We start from the raw sequence: 14,125 nt of genomic DNA, 5'->3' as shown, positions 1-14,125 counted from the left end.
GAACAACCAGGTGCCCATGCTATACCCACCTTCCAGCACCCGGTCCGTAGCCCTGCAGCTTACAGCACTTTAGGTACGGCTCCAGGTACTTTTTAAAAGAGTTGAGGGTCCCTGCCTCTTCCACCAATTCGGGCAGTGAATTCCATACGCCCACCACCTTCTGGGTAAAAAAGTTTTTCCTCGTGTCCCCTCTAATCCTTCCGTCAATCAGCTTAAATCTATGTCCTCTAGTTCTTGAACTCTCCGCTAGGGGAAACAGGTACTTCCTGTCTACTCTATCTGGGCCCCTCATAATTTTGTACGCCTCAATCAAGTCACCTCTCAGCCTCCTCTGCTCCAAGGAAAACAACCCCAGCCTATCCAATCTCTTCTCATAGCTGCAATTTTCAAGACCTGGCAACATTCTTGTAAATCTCCTCTGCACTTTCTCCAGAGCAATTACGTCCTTCCTGTAATGTGGTGAACAGAACTGCACACAATACTCCAGCTGTGGCCTTACCAGCGTTTTATACAGTTCCATCATTACATCCCTGCTTTTGTATCCTATACCTCGGCTAATAACAGAGAGCATTCCGTATGCCTTCTTCACAACCTTATCTAACTGTACTGCCACCTTCAGGGACCTGTGCACATGCACTCCAAGGTCTCTCACTTCCTCTACCCCTCTCAATATGTTCCCGTTTACTGCGTATTCCCTTTTATTGTTTGCCCTCCGTAAGTGCATTACCTCACACTTCTCCGGATTGAACTCCATTTGCCATTTTTCCACCCACTCCACCAACCCATCGATATCTTCTTGGAGTCTACAGCTATCCTCTTCACTATCAACTACACGGCCAATTTTTGTGTCGTCTGCAAATGCCCCCGACATTCAAGTCCAAATCATTAATATAAACCACAAACAGCAAGGGACCCAACACTGAGCCCTGTGTCACACCACTGGAAACGGATTTCCATTCGCAAAGGCATCCATCGACTTTTACCCCTTGTTTCCTGTTACTGAGCCAATTTTGGATTCAATTCACCACATTTCCCTGTATCCCAATGGGCTTTTACCTTTCTGACCTTATGCATGTTTTTCCAATCTTTCGGCAGGCAGACTGAAAACACTTTAATGGCACAAAGCCAATATAACCGTTAAGCTACTTTATTTTACAGACAACAAGTAAACATACAGAGTAACAGTTACAATCAAATCTCCCCTTAATCCAACTAACGTCATTCGATTTCACTTCTCTCCTTGAAAAATGGGGAGAAAATAATAAAATATGTACCCTGTCACTTTTGTGGGCTAATTTTTTTGTAATTGCCTTTCTTTACAGACAACTGCAAAAACTGACCACTTCCATCTTAGATTTCAGCCAAATGCCAAGGTCTGACCCTTGCAGTCTCCTGTTTAAAACCTGACTGACTACACAAGGGTTTCTTCCTTCCTTTTCTTGCCCTGTATTCACTGGAAGTGAAAGGGCAGTGCCTCTGACTCCTTCCCCATTCAGGGATTCACCAGCAGGTCTATCAATCAAACTGACTACACTTTCCCCCAAGAGTCTATCCACAGCAGACGCCTCATGTTGGAGTCACATGAATAGAATCATTCCCACCATAGTGGGTATGAATATTTGTTTGGCCATGTGAGATGAGATAACAAAATGTTTAATCCTAGTTCATTGACACCTCAAACCCCTGTGGCTGCAGCCTGTGACTTTTTAGGCCTGCGTAAATTCACTTTGTTTTAATATAGAGCACTTAAACGTAACTCACTTCCAAATCCTTTCTATGGAAAAATGGTCAAAGATTCCCAAAATGGGACAGTGGCCTTTCTCTCCGGCTGTCTTTGGAAATTCCAACAATTAATGCAACGGATCATTAGGGATACCTCCCACTCCTCATCAGTAATAAAATGAGACAGCAATGACCTTGAATAAGAACATAAGAACATAAGAAATAGGAGCAGGAGTAGGCCAATCGGCCCCTCGAGCCTGCTCCGCCATTCAATAAGATCATGGCTGATCTGATCCTAACCTCAAATCTAAATTCATGTCCAATTTCCTGCCCGCTCCCCGTAACCCCTAATTCCCTTTACTTCTAGGAAATTGTCTATTTCTGTTTTAAATTTATTTATTGATGTAGCTTCCACAGCTTCCTGGGGCAGCAAATTCCACAGACCTACTACCCTCTGAGTGAAGAAGTTTCTCCTCATCTCAGTTTTGAAAGAGCAGCCCCTTCTTCTAAGATTATGCCCCCTAGTTCTAGTTTCACCCATCCTTGGGAACATCCTTACCGCATCCACCCGATCAAGCCCCTTCACAATCTTATATGTTTCAATAAGATCGCCTCTCATTCTTCTGAACTCCAAAGAGTAGAGTCCCAATCTACTCAACCTCTCCTCATGTGTCCCCGGGATTAACCTGGGTATGACCTTTCTTGGAAATAATGAAGATATCCTTCAACTGAAGCATTGATTTTGATCTTGTATCGTCCTTGGTTAGAAAGTTTTCAGGTCAAAATTGGGACCAAATTGATATCTGAAGTTGCTTGCGTGGGCGGAGTGGAAATTGTCTCCTCGCTACCTAACGCCTCTTCAGGATTTTCTGCCAGAAGTGACACTGAGTAAATAAAGTGTCCGCCCAAAGATGGGTGCAGTCCTGACGTCCAAAGTTGCAAATTTTAAATGGATGTCTTGTCTAACTCAATTGATCACACATGACTGATTGTACCAGGCAAAGTGGAAAACTCAGAATTTAAGAAAACAATGATTAACATGCTTTAGCCAGCACCGTTGGCCATGGTACTCAGTGGCAGGCACAGCAAAAACTGCCCTCCTCCAACCTTCGTATTGATGATGGTGTAAATGGCCCTGCCACCTGCCTAAATTACGATGATCACCCTGACCTTGGGGACGTCCGCTGGGGCCATGGGCACGGGCACAGGGTGGCAGGAAATCCCACCCTGCCTAAGTTACGCCACCATTGTGGCACATAGGGGAATTTCCCCTTTGGTTTTTGTACAAAGCGGCGGACATGCTAATGAAAATAGTCTGAACTTGTGCAAATGAGAACAAAGTACAAGGTCCCACATTCTCTATAACCCCTTTCCCATACCATTGTTTGGAGCTGGGATTGAACATAAGAGGTAGAAAGTTGGGTCATGTCAACAGGTGACTAGTTAAGACACATCTCCCTGTATTTGTACCTAGCGTCTCCACTGAGAATGTGATTGAATGCGAGAATGTAAAGATTTACTAAAGGCACTTTAGTTTGTCATGGGCCAACAAAGAGTAGACAGATACACTTGCTTTGATGTTTATACATCGACAACAAGGACTAATAAGGCTGTACAGTGGGTTTTCATAATTTTCCATTATTTGACTCTCAGAAATTGGTATATAACATGAATGGGTGGGAAAGAGACACTTATCTTAGAGTGTATGGGGGCGGGGTTAAGAATAACTATGGAGGACAAAATAAGGAAATAAATAGAAGGGAGAGGGTTATCAAGGAATGTGTAAGATAATACTGTAAAAGAATAAAAGTTCGCTTGTACTAAAAAGTGTCCAGTGCATAAAGGATCAAATAGGAGAATGGAGTATAAAAAAACAAGAACTGGCAGTTGTGCTGATAAGATTGATCAGGGAACAGATGTTGTTAAGGTGGTTCGTCTGTACAAAGCAAGCAAAAACATAATACCGCAGATGCTGGAAATCTGAAATAAAATAGAAAATGCTGGAAATACTCCGCAAGTCAGGCAGCACCTGTGGAGAAAGAAACAGAGTTAATGGTTCAGGTCGAAGACCCAATGAAAGGTCATCGACCTGAAACGTTAACTCTGTTTCTTTCTCCACTGATGCTGCCTCACTTGTTGAGTATTTCCAGCATTTTCTGTTTCTATTTCTGTACAAAGTAATTGTCAGCAATGTATGTCCTGTACAAGGTAATCATCAAATCAAAGAAGTCAAAACATGTCTCTGCCCAGCAATTGACTTTTTATTGTGTAGATGCAAATGGTATCACTTGATACCACATGTTTGCCCGGGAAAGTATAAGATAAGAGGTTTTGACCAGCTCAAACATATCAAACAAAGGAAACAGAGATAATCCCATTAACTGTTAAATTACTTCAAGGGCCTTGGACCTTGTTACTTGATAAACAACAAACAAAGATCAATCAAGTACAGGGAGGTACTCCAAACAAGGACACAGCAATCTTTGTAAGAAATAAGCCATTTAAAGCCAAATCGAGCAAAGACACGGCAATGATTCCAGAAATTTGTACAACCCCATCGTTCTGAGTTGGTGCAGTAGAGCTTCATGGGCCCGATTTTACCAGGGGTGCGGGTTCTCGGCGGGTGGGCCAGCGGGCGTGTTTTCAACGCACCCGGTGAAATTAGTGGGTTGCCCGCGCGATCGTAGCAGGCAACACACTAATTGGATCCACTTACCTGCTCCTCCAGGTTCCCCGCTGCTGATCTGCGCATCGGGCGGGCTGCGAATGCGCAGTAAGATCTGTCAGCTGAAGGCGCTCTATTTAAAGGGGCAGTCCTCCACTGACAGATGCTGCCACAAACAGCAAAAATTACACCATGGAGCAGCCCAGGGGGAAGGCTGCTCCCAGTTTAATGATGCCTCACCCCAGGTATCATTAGATGGGGTGAGGAGGAGGGGGAGGACAGAGATCTTCCCCCCCGGCGAGCGGGAGGAAGCGGCCTGCCTCTGCCACCAAGAAGGCCTGGCTCGAGGTGGCAGAGGTCACCTGCACCACCAACATATCGCGCACCTGCATACAGTGCAGGAGGCGCTCCAATGACCTCAGTAGGTCAGCCACAGTGAGAACACGTAGTCTTTCCCCTATACTCCGTCTGCCACAACACTGCCCCCACCCCACATCTCCTTCGGCACTGCCAACACTACTCTGTCACATCACCCCTCACACCCACTCAAAGCTCACCCTCATCTTACCTGCACTTACTCAACTCGCCAGTACTCATCCCGCCACTACCACTCAACCCAATCCTCATACAATCTCATGACTCTATCTCATACTCATCCTCTCATGTATCTCTTTCACGGTCAGCCTCACTCAACCTGCCACTACCTGTGCTGCAGCCACAGGGCATGCATCACATATGTGCAGTAGGAAGCGTAAGGCAAACGTGTCGTGAGCATGAAGGGGATGCACAAGGGTGTTTGAGGGTTTGTCATGGTTTTTACTTATACTTAATTTCTGATCAACTCACATTACATATTATATTGTCACCACTACTGCCACGTCTTTGCGAATCTTGTCTGGTTTGTGCAATAATGCCCTTTCCTGAGGATCACTATAAAGATCCACAACTGATGTCACCCATTGTGTCACTGCAGAGTGGGTGTCTCCCCCCCTCCACACCTGTCAAATGGACCTTTGCAGCTGCCACAGGCTGATGGCTGCAACACGTCCATTTCAACTGGGAGTGTTTTCCCCAGTGCGGGAAACAGTCCCAGTTGACTTGAAAATCCCACCCCTCCTAAAATATCAGGTCAATCAGGTCTGTAAACGACCTGAAGTACCTAGTTAATTACTTCAAGTGGCATCCCGCCGGCTTTAATTGCCGGCGGGAGTCCCACATGCGGGGGCTGCGCGCGCATGTCAGCGCGACACTGGGGAACCCGGAAGTGGGCGGGTTGGAGCCGGGCTCCGGACAAGCCCCAGGAATCCCCGATTTTCAGAGCCCCCCGCCACGAACGCACCCGCTCGGGGGTGCGAAAATCGAGCCCATTGAGTCCTTGTGTTTTTGGTTTTGAACTGAGTTGGAATCATTTTCTTGAGTTCATAACCAATTCAAGGAATCAATATTTTAAGGTGTATGAGTGTGTTAATGTAGTTGTCAAAAGTATGTTAATTTTAACTTGATTTAGTGCCTTCGGAATCTTTGAGGTGATTCTGTTTGCTTAAATTTATTAAAATGCAATAGCGGTCAGGAGAATGCCTCCACTCTTTGATTTTCTGATTGACTGTGGTGGAAAACAAAAATGACCAGAGTCCAAAATAAAAATGATTTAACGAAATTTGGGCTTTTAATCTAAATCACACAAGTCCAGGAGAAAACCACTCTTTTGAAATAAAATTGGACAAATTAATTGCGTTATTGGCTACTCAGCAATTAACTAGGGGCGGCCGCCCTCAGTCCATTCGGTCCAGGCCTCGCCGCCAGTGTTGGAGGGTGAGCCAACTCATCCAGGCTCACAATGACGGAGTGCCGGGCCCCCATAATTATCCGATAATAAGGTTCCGGAGGACGTATGACAATCGGCTTTTTGTCACTGCTGTGATCAGAGGGAGCCCACGGCAGAAGTTGTTAGTGGACACAGGTTCTATTGTCACTGTCTTACATACCTTATAACCCTCTGACTTTGCAGGAGCCACAGGGGTTATTCATTCACCGCAAGGCTTTAATGGCTCTGTACAGGAATCTGTGCAATTGACTCATGTTGACCCGAGTATGGATGGTATTCAGATGCGAATACCTGATCCGGTCGCGAAGGCTATGCCACTGAATAGGGGCGATTGGGATCTGATGCATTAACCCAGTACGGGATATTGATTGATTATACTAACCAATGTTTGTGGATAAGAGATATAACGGGACAATAGCGTGATGTGTCTTCTGATGTTTTTGCTGTATACGCAATTAAGAAACCTGACCTGTGCCCTCCCCTCACTCATTCTGACCCAGACGTTCAAGCGATCTTGGACCAGATGGATGAGGTGACGGCTAAACATAAATATGATTGTGGTAGGCGAGAGAAGGAAATAAGGGTTAACGGCCCACCCCACAGTAAATGTAAACAATATCCAATTCCCACTGAGAGCCATCCTTATGTACAGGCTGCAATTGACTCTCCGTTAGGGCAAAATGTGATCCGTCAGGGATCATTCACAGCGAATTCACCAATTTGGCCGGTAAAAAGACCAGATGGTAGTTGGCGATTAACAATTGATTACAGGAAATTGAATTCAGTCACACATTTGTGCACACCTGTTTGAGCAATTCACCCACGTTGCTGGCACAGATTCTGAGGACGGCCGAGATCTTTTCGACCCTCAATATCTCCAATGGATTCAGGAGGGTTCCAGTTCACCCGGAGGATCGGTATAAGTTTGCCTTTACTTTCAACGACCAACAATATACCTGGACATGTTTGCTTCAGGGGTTCCATAACTCCCCAACAATCATCCACAGGTGTATAGCGTCTACACTGAAGGGATGTTCTTACTATCAGTGTGTTCTACAATACGTGGATGAGATTTTGATTGCCACCGGGACACAGGAACAACATCTGATTGTACTTCGGGATGTTCCAGGCAGTCTAAGGACGACTGGTCTAAAGATCAATCCCAAGAAAGCTCAATCTTTTATTGCACCAACATACGTGTTCCTTGCCCATCTTACAGTTTGATAACCACCAAGTCCTAAAGACCCCAATAGATGGTGCACAAAGCATCTACATTGACGGCTCATCCCGCCATGTAGATGGGAAACCACATACTAAATTGCTGGTGATTATCCTGAGCAGATGGACCAGTATAAATGTAACATGCACTCTGCACAGTATGCTGAATTGGCTTTACTAACGGTCGTTCACAACACATCCTGATGTGGTTACCATCATCCATTTGGACAGTGCCCATGTCGTAAACACAATGGAATTGTTGCCTCTCTACTACCGGAATAACTTCTGTACCGTGGACCGGAAAACGCTGGTTCACGCAGCGATGCTCTCCCAACTTTGGGTGGAAGGCACCGATCTACCTCGGGAGAGTCAGGGCTCATAGCAAAACGGTGTCCCCACATACCCACAGAAACTCGCTGGCTGATCAACATGCTGAGGCGGCAGCACAGCACGGGGCACCGTGGGAACCTACTCCCACGCAGCAGGTGTCAATGGTGAACTCTCCAACCCCACCTCCCTCCCCCCACCGTTGACCTGCACACCTTACAGAATGGGTATGAGCCCTACTGCCAGATTTGCACGTGGCATGACCAAGGGAAACCTCTTCCACAACCCACACCGTGTGCCCACCGTACGACTCTCCTGATCCACGAGTCACATTCGGTCCTCATGACTGAAGGGCCCGGTGCCAATTCCCAGTTGTGTGTGAGTCACCCAGTTACGCAGAGGACTTCTTCCAAATCTTTCACTCATTATCTATGGGCGGTCATGCGTCATTGGAATGTATCATCTCTAAAATTAAAGAATCAGCCTGGTGGCACTCCCTGGAATCCGATATTGTTCACAGAGTTAGTCGATGTTTAGTTTGTCTACAGCACAATCCAGGTGCGAGTGTTAACAGAGCGTTTTTAAGGTCGGCACCTCCGCCAGACGGTCTTTGGACCCACATTCAAATTGATTTTATTGGCCCACTACCGCAAATGCTGGGTGGTTTTGTTCACTGTCTAGTCATTTTGGATAAATTTATTAAATTTTCCCGGTACGGCCAACACAGCGTTAACCACAGCTCGCGGGTTATTGTGTGAGGTGGTCTGCAGGTGGGGAGAACCAATACAAGTGGGCAGTGATCAGGGCTCAGTACCAATACAGGTGGACAGTGATCAGTGCTCAGTACCAATACAAGTGGACAGTGATCAGGGCTCAGTACCAATACAGGTGGACAGTAATCAGGGCTCAGTACCAATACAGGTGGACAGTGATCAGGGCTCAGTACCTATACAGGTGGGCAGTGATCAGGGCTCAGTACCAATACAGGTGGACAGTGATCAGGGCTCAGTACCAATACAGGTGGACAATGATCAGGGGTCAGTACCAATACAGGTGGACAGTGATCAGTGCTCAGTACCAATACAGGTGGACAGTGATCAGTGCTCAGTACCAATACAGGTGGGCAGTGATCAGGGCTCAGTACCAATACAGGTGGACAGTGATCAGTGCTCAGTACCAATACAGGTGGACAGTGATCAGTGCTCAGTACCAATACAGGTGGACAGTGATCAGGGCTCAGTACCTATACAGGTGGGCAGTGATCAGGGCTCAGTACCTATACAAGTGGACAGTGATCAGGGCTCAGTACCAATACAGGTGGACAATGATCAGGGCTCAGTACCAATACAGGTGGGCAGTGATCAGGGGTCAGTACCAATACAGGTGGACAGTGATCAGGGCTCAGTACCAATACAGGTGGGCAGTGATCAGGGCTCAGTACCAATACAGGTGGGCAGTGATCAGGGCTCAGTACCAATACAAGTGGGCAGTGATCAGGGCTCAGTACCAATACAGGTGGACAGTGATCAGGGCTCAGTACCAATACAGGTGGGCAGTGATCAGGGCTCAGTACCAATACAAGTGGGCAGTGATCAGGGCTCAGTACCAATACAGGTGGACAATGATCAGGGCTCAGTACCAATACAGGTGGGCAGTGATCAGGGCTCAGTACCTATACAGGTGGACTGTGATCAGGGCTCAGTACCAATACAGGTGGGCAGTGATCAGGGCTCAGTACCAATACAGGTGGGCAGTGATCAGGGCTCAGTACCAATACAAGTGGGCAGTGATCAGGGCTCAGTACCAATACAGGTGGACAATGATCAGGGCTCAGTACCAATACAGGTGGGCAGTGATCAGGGGTCAGTACCAATACAGGTGGACAGTGATCAGGGCTCAGTACCAATACAGGTGGACAATGATCAGGGCTCAGTACCTATACAAGTGGGCAGTGATCAGGGCTCAGTACCAATACAGGTGGACAATGATCAGGGCTCAGTACCAATACAAGTGGACAATGATCAGGGCTCAGTACCAATACAGGTGGACAGTGATCAGGGCTCAGTACCAATACAGGTGGGCAGTGATCAGGGCTCAGTACCTATACAGGTGGGCAGTGATCAGGGCTCAGTACCAATACAGGTGGACAATGATCAGGGCTCAGTACCAATACAGGTGGACAGTGATCAGGGCTCAGTACCAATACAGGTGGGCAGTGATCAGGGCTCAGTACCAATACAGGTGGACAGTGATCAGGGCTCAGTACCTATACAGGTGGACAATGATCAGGGCTCAGTACCTATACAGGTGGGCAGTGATCAGGGCTCAGTACCAATACAGGTGGACAATGATCAGGGCTCAGTACCTATACAAGTGGGCAGTGATCAGGGCTCAGTACCAATACAGGTGGACAGTGATCAGGGCTCAGTACCTATACAAGTGGACAGTGATCAGGGCTCAGTACCAATACAAGTGGACAGTGATCAGGGCTCAGTACCTATACAGGTGGGCAGTGATCAGGGCTCAGTACCTATACAGGTGGGCAGTGATCAGGGGTCAGTACCTATACAGGTGGGCAGTGATCAGGGCTCAGTACCTATACAGGTGGACAGTGATCAGGGCTCAGTACCAATACAGGTGGGCAGTGATCAGGGCTCAGTACCAATACAGGTGGACAGTGATCAGGGCTCAGTACCAATACAGGTGGGCAGTGATCAGGGCTCAGTACCAATACAGGTGGACAGTGATCAGGGCTCAGTACCAATACAGGTGGACAGTGATCAGGGGTCAGTACCAATACAGGTGGACAGTGATCAGGGCTCAGTACCAATACAGGTGGACAGTGATCAGGGGTGACATTTCACCGGGAAAATTTTCACCGAGTTACAAACGATGATAGGAATCAAACAGAAATTACACATTTCCTATCACCCACAATCCTCAGGGCTAGTGAAAAGTGGTAACCGGACCCTAAAAACGATGCTCAGGGAATTTTGTGCAGATCACCCTGCATATCATCAAAACCGGGCTATGACCGAAAGGTTGATGAGGACGCCAGGTCACTTGTTAACCCCAACAGTTGCACCAATGTTGCAGGGAGCAGTTAATGAAAATTTTGTCTCAAAAAATGAAAGAATCAATCAGGACCACAAACATGTACATGGCTAAACAACCGGTCAAATAAAAAAAAAACAGATGAAAAGGTACTTTGACAAAAAGGTACGACCTTTAGAGTATCAGGTCGACGACCTAGTGATGGTAACAGATTATGGAAAAAAGGAACATCCCTTTGCACCTAGATGGAAGGGACTGTTCCCCATAATCGACAAAGCTAGCCTGTCAGTTAACCTGATTCAGAGCACCGGGAAGATTAATGTCAAAAGTAGCAGATTGTATCATATTAACCAACTTAAAACAGCAGGTTAAAAATTATGTTTTAAACTGAGATAGTAACAGACACCATGCTTGATTTACAGAACTAAAAAAAACTGGAAATGGAAATTGGACGATATCTACTGCTTGGACTAATATCCAGCCTGTGGGCAAGACCACGGTCAATAACTCAAGCATGCAACATCAGTCAGTGGAGATGGGGTTCAGAAAGGCAACATCACCCAGCTGGGCCAGCCACTACAAGAACTATATCACAGGGACAGAAAGCTTATGAACAGTGTGCTGAATGTAACCAAAATGACAAGGTGAAATTGGAAGACAACCAGACAGAATCATAGAATCATAGAATCATAGAAGTTACAACATGGAAACAGGCCCTTCGTCCCAACATGTCCATGTCGCCCACTTTATACCACTAAGCTAGTCCCAATTTCCTGCACTTGGCCCATATCCCTCTATACCCATCTTACCCATGTAACTGTCCAAATGCTTTTTAAAAGACAAAATTGTACCCGCCTCTATTACTGCCTCTGGCAGCTCGTTCCAGACACTCACCACCCTTTGAGTGAAAAAATTGCCCCTCTGGACCCTTTTGTATCTCTCCCCTCTCACCTTAAATCTATGCCCCCTCGTTATAGACTCCCCTACCTTTGGGAAAAGATTTTGACTATCTACCTTATCTATGCCCCTCATTATTTTATAGACTTCTATAAGATCACCCCTTAACCTCCTACTCTCCAGGGAAAAAAGTCCCAGTCTGTCTAACCTCTCCCTAGACCCATGCCTTCGCCAGACACATCCATCCCATGCCCTGCAATGTTACTAGACCAAAGAATGTGGTTGTCCCAACCAAAACAGTGCTATACAATGATTTACATTCAGAACTGGTACCAGTGGTGCCTAACCTCACCTCAGCCGGGTTACCTGGTGCGATGTGACTTATCACGAGTTATACAAAGACATGCTGCATGAAATATTAGATCAATTCCGGGAACGTAACAGTATGTCTCTAGGAAATAAACTCCAACCCCTTAGTCAGTTTAGACCAAGACCAAATGAGACAACACACCATTGGCGCAGGAAGCGAGACCTGCTGCAGGATGGGGTATTGACAGGTGTAGGAGGTATGGCAGGAATAAACAGACTAGATCTTGAGGCCATAAACAACAGAGTCGGACAGCTGACCAACCAGATCAAAACTATAATGGGAAAACAACAGGGTATAGACGGGAAGGATTTGAGTGAAGTCAAAATAATTGACCTTTCAATATTACAACTGATCGGCAAGACCAGCCAAGTTATTAATACATTGGATGCATATGAGATTAAACATGCCTCAGATGTGGCATCAAGGGCAGTTACTTGTACCCGTATGGATCATGGATGATAGGTGAGGTTCGAGAAGGCCTTAGTCAGGTACAGCAGGGACACCTGCCTCGATGGGTCACGAATGACGAGCTTTTAGAATAGAATATCAGACATAAAACAGGGGCAGTTATGTCAGGTTCGCAGGTTGACGAAAGTGACTGTCGTACCACACAGTTGCTATCATGCCAAAGATTGGCAACAACACACTGGGACCCAAGATTGCCGTCCATAATGAGGCGTACATAGGACTCATATGAAGATTCCCTATTTTACCACATGCTGACCCCAGCCCAGTCTTTAGAATAGAGAATATTGGAGTCATCCAGAGGGGAATGCTTGTGAGACATGAGCATGCACCCACCCTGGTGACCATCATCAATAATTATACCTAGGTTGTTCCGGATCTAAGAGGGTGCGACTTCAAGGAGGATACATGGCTCTGCCCTTGTGATGTTACCGATCACTATGTACCAGCCTGTGGGTTCAACTGGGACTACAGAGACATTAATTGTACTATGTCAGCGCAACCCAGTTGGCATCACCGTCTTAGTCATAGCTATCAGGGTAAAGGAGAGTATTCCCTCACCACTACAGCTACCTCATATCAGTATGGTGACCAGACCAGTCCCATCAGCCAGACCACCATTTGCTTTACCCCGCACCTCCCTGCCACTATTAATGGACATTCCTTGCTTAATGTCAAAACCCACACTCAGGTTAATATTACCATCTCAGGCACCAAAAAACCCGAACTTCACAACTATGTTGCCCGGTTTGGATATGATAGGCCTCCAATTCAGGAAAACTTTATAGAATTAATTAAGGCGCTTAATAATTCTGTTAAACACCTACACCAGTTGCAGCAGCGGAATCAGGAGCTATCGGCAGATATAGAGAACTTGGCCCCCAAACTTCAATGGTGGGATATTTTAAGTGATATCTCCACTCGCCCTGGGTCAGAATCGTATCACATGTCTTAGTGGGTGCTGCAAGTGGATGTTGCTGCCGTGTTATGTATTGTGACGTGCCGTTTAAAACGTATGATTAAAAGGCTTAAAAAAACGTGCTCATAATCTGGAGCTGGCGGCCCTTGCACGGGATGGAGCAGATGTTCAGTCATCATGTTGAGAGGGTCAAAACTACGTTTTTTTCCCCCAAAGTAGGGAACTGTGAGATAATACCGTAAAAGAATAAAAGTTAGCTTATACTGAAAAGTGCCCGGCGCATCAAGGGTCAAATGGAAGAATGGAATGTAAAAATAAAACAAGAAGTGGCAGTTCTGCTGGTAGGAGATCTCTATTGATCAGGGAACAGATTGCCCCTGTACAAGGTAATCATCAGATCAAAGAAGTCAAAACATGTCTCTGCCCAACAATTGACTTTCTATTGTGTCACTCGAGACCACATGTTTGCCCGGGGATGTATAAGATACAAAAAAAGTTTTGACTAGCTCTGTTTTACTAAACAAGGGAGACAAAGGTAATCCTGTTAACCATTAAATTACTTTAGGGATCTTTGACCTTGTTACTTGATAAACAACAAACAAAGATCAATCAAGAACAGGGAGGTCACACTTCACTCTGAACAAGGACACAGCGATCTTTGTG

The 14,125-nt window shown here is 46.1% G+C and overlaps 1 protein-coding gene across 1 annotated transcript in view; it reads right to left on the bottom strand.

Moving 5' to 3' along the window:
• The window catches only part of LOC137330224 (PDZ and LIM domain protein 5-like), a 274,221-nt gene that overhangs the window by 243,466 nt on the left and 16,630 nt on the right, over positions 1–14,125 (bottom strand). The window lies entirely within an intron of this gene.

The sequence above is a fragment of the Heptranchias perlo genome, chromosome 1, assembly GCF_035084215.1.
Source record: "Heptranchias perlo isolate sHepPer1 chromosome 1, sHepPer1.hap1, whole genome shotgun sequence".
NCBI classification, from domain to species: domain Eukaryota; kingdom Metazoa; phylum Chordata; class Chondrichthyes; order Hexanchiformes; family Hexanchidae; genus Heptranchias; species Heptranchias perlo.
The sequence above is the reverse complement of the archived record's forward strand: the minus strand, read 5'-3'. Positions and strand labels throughout refer to the sequence as shown.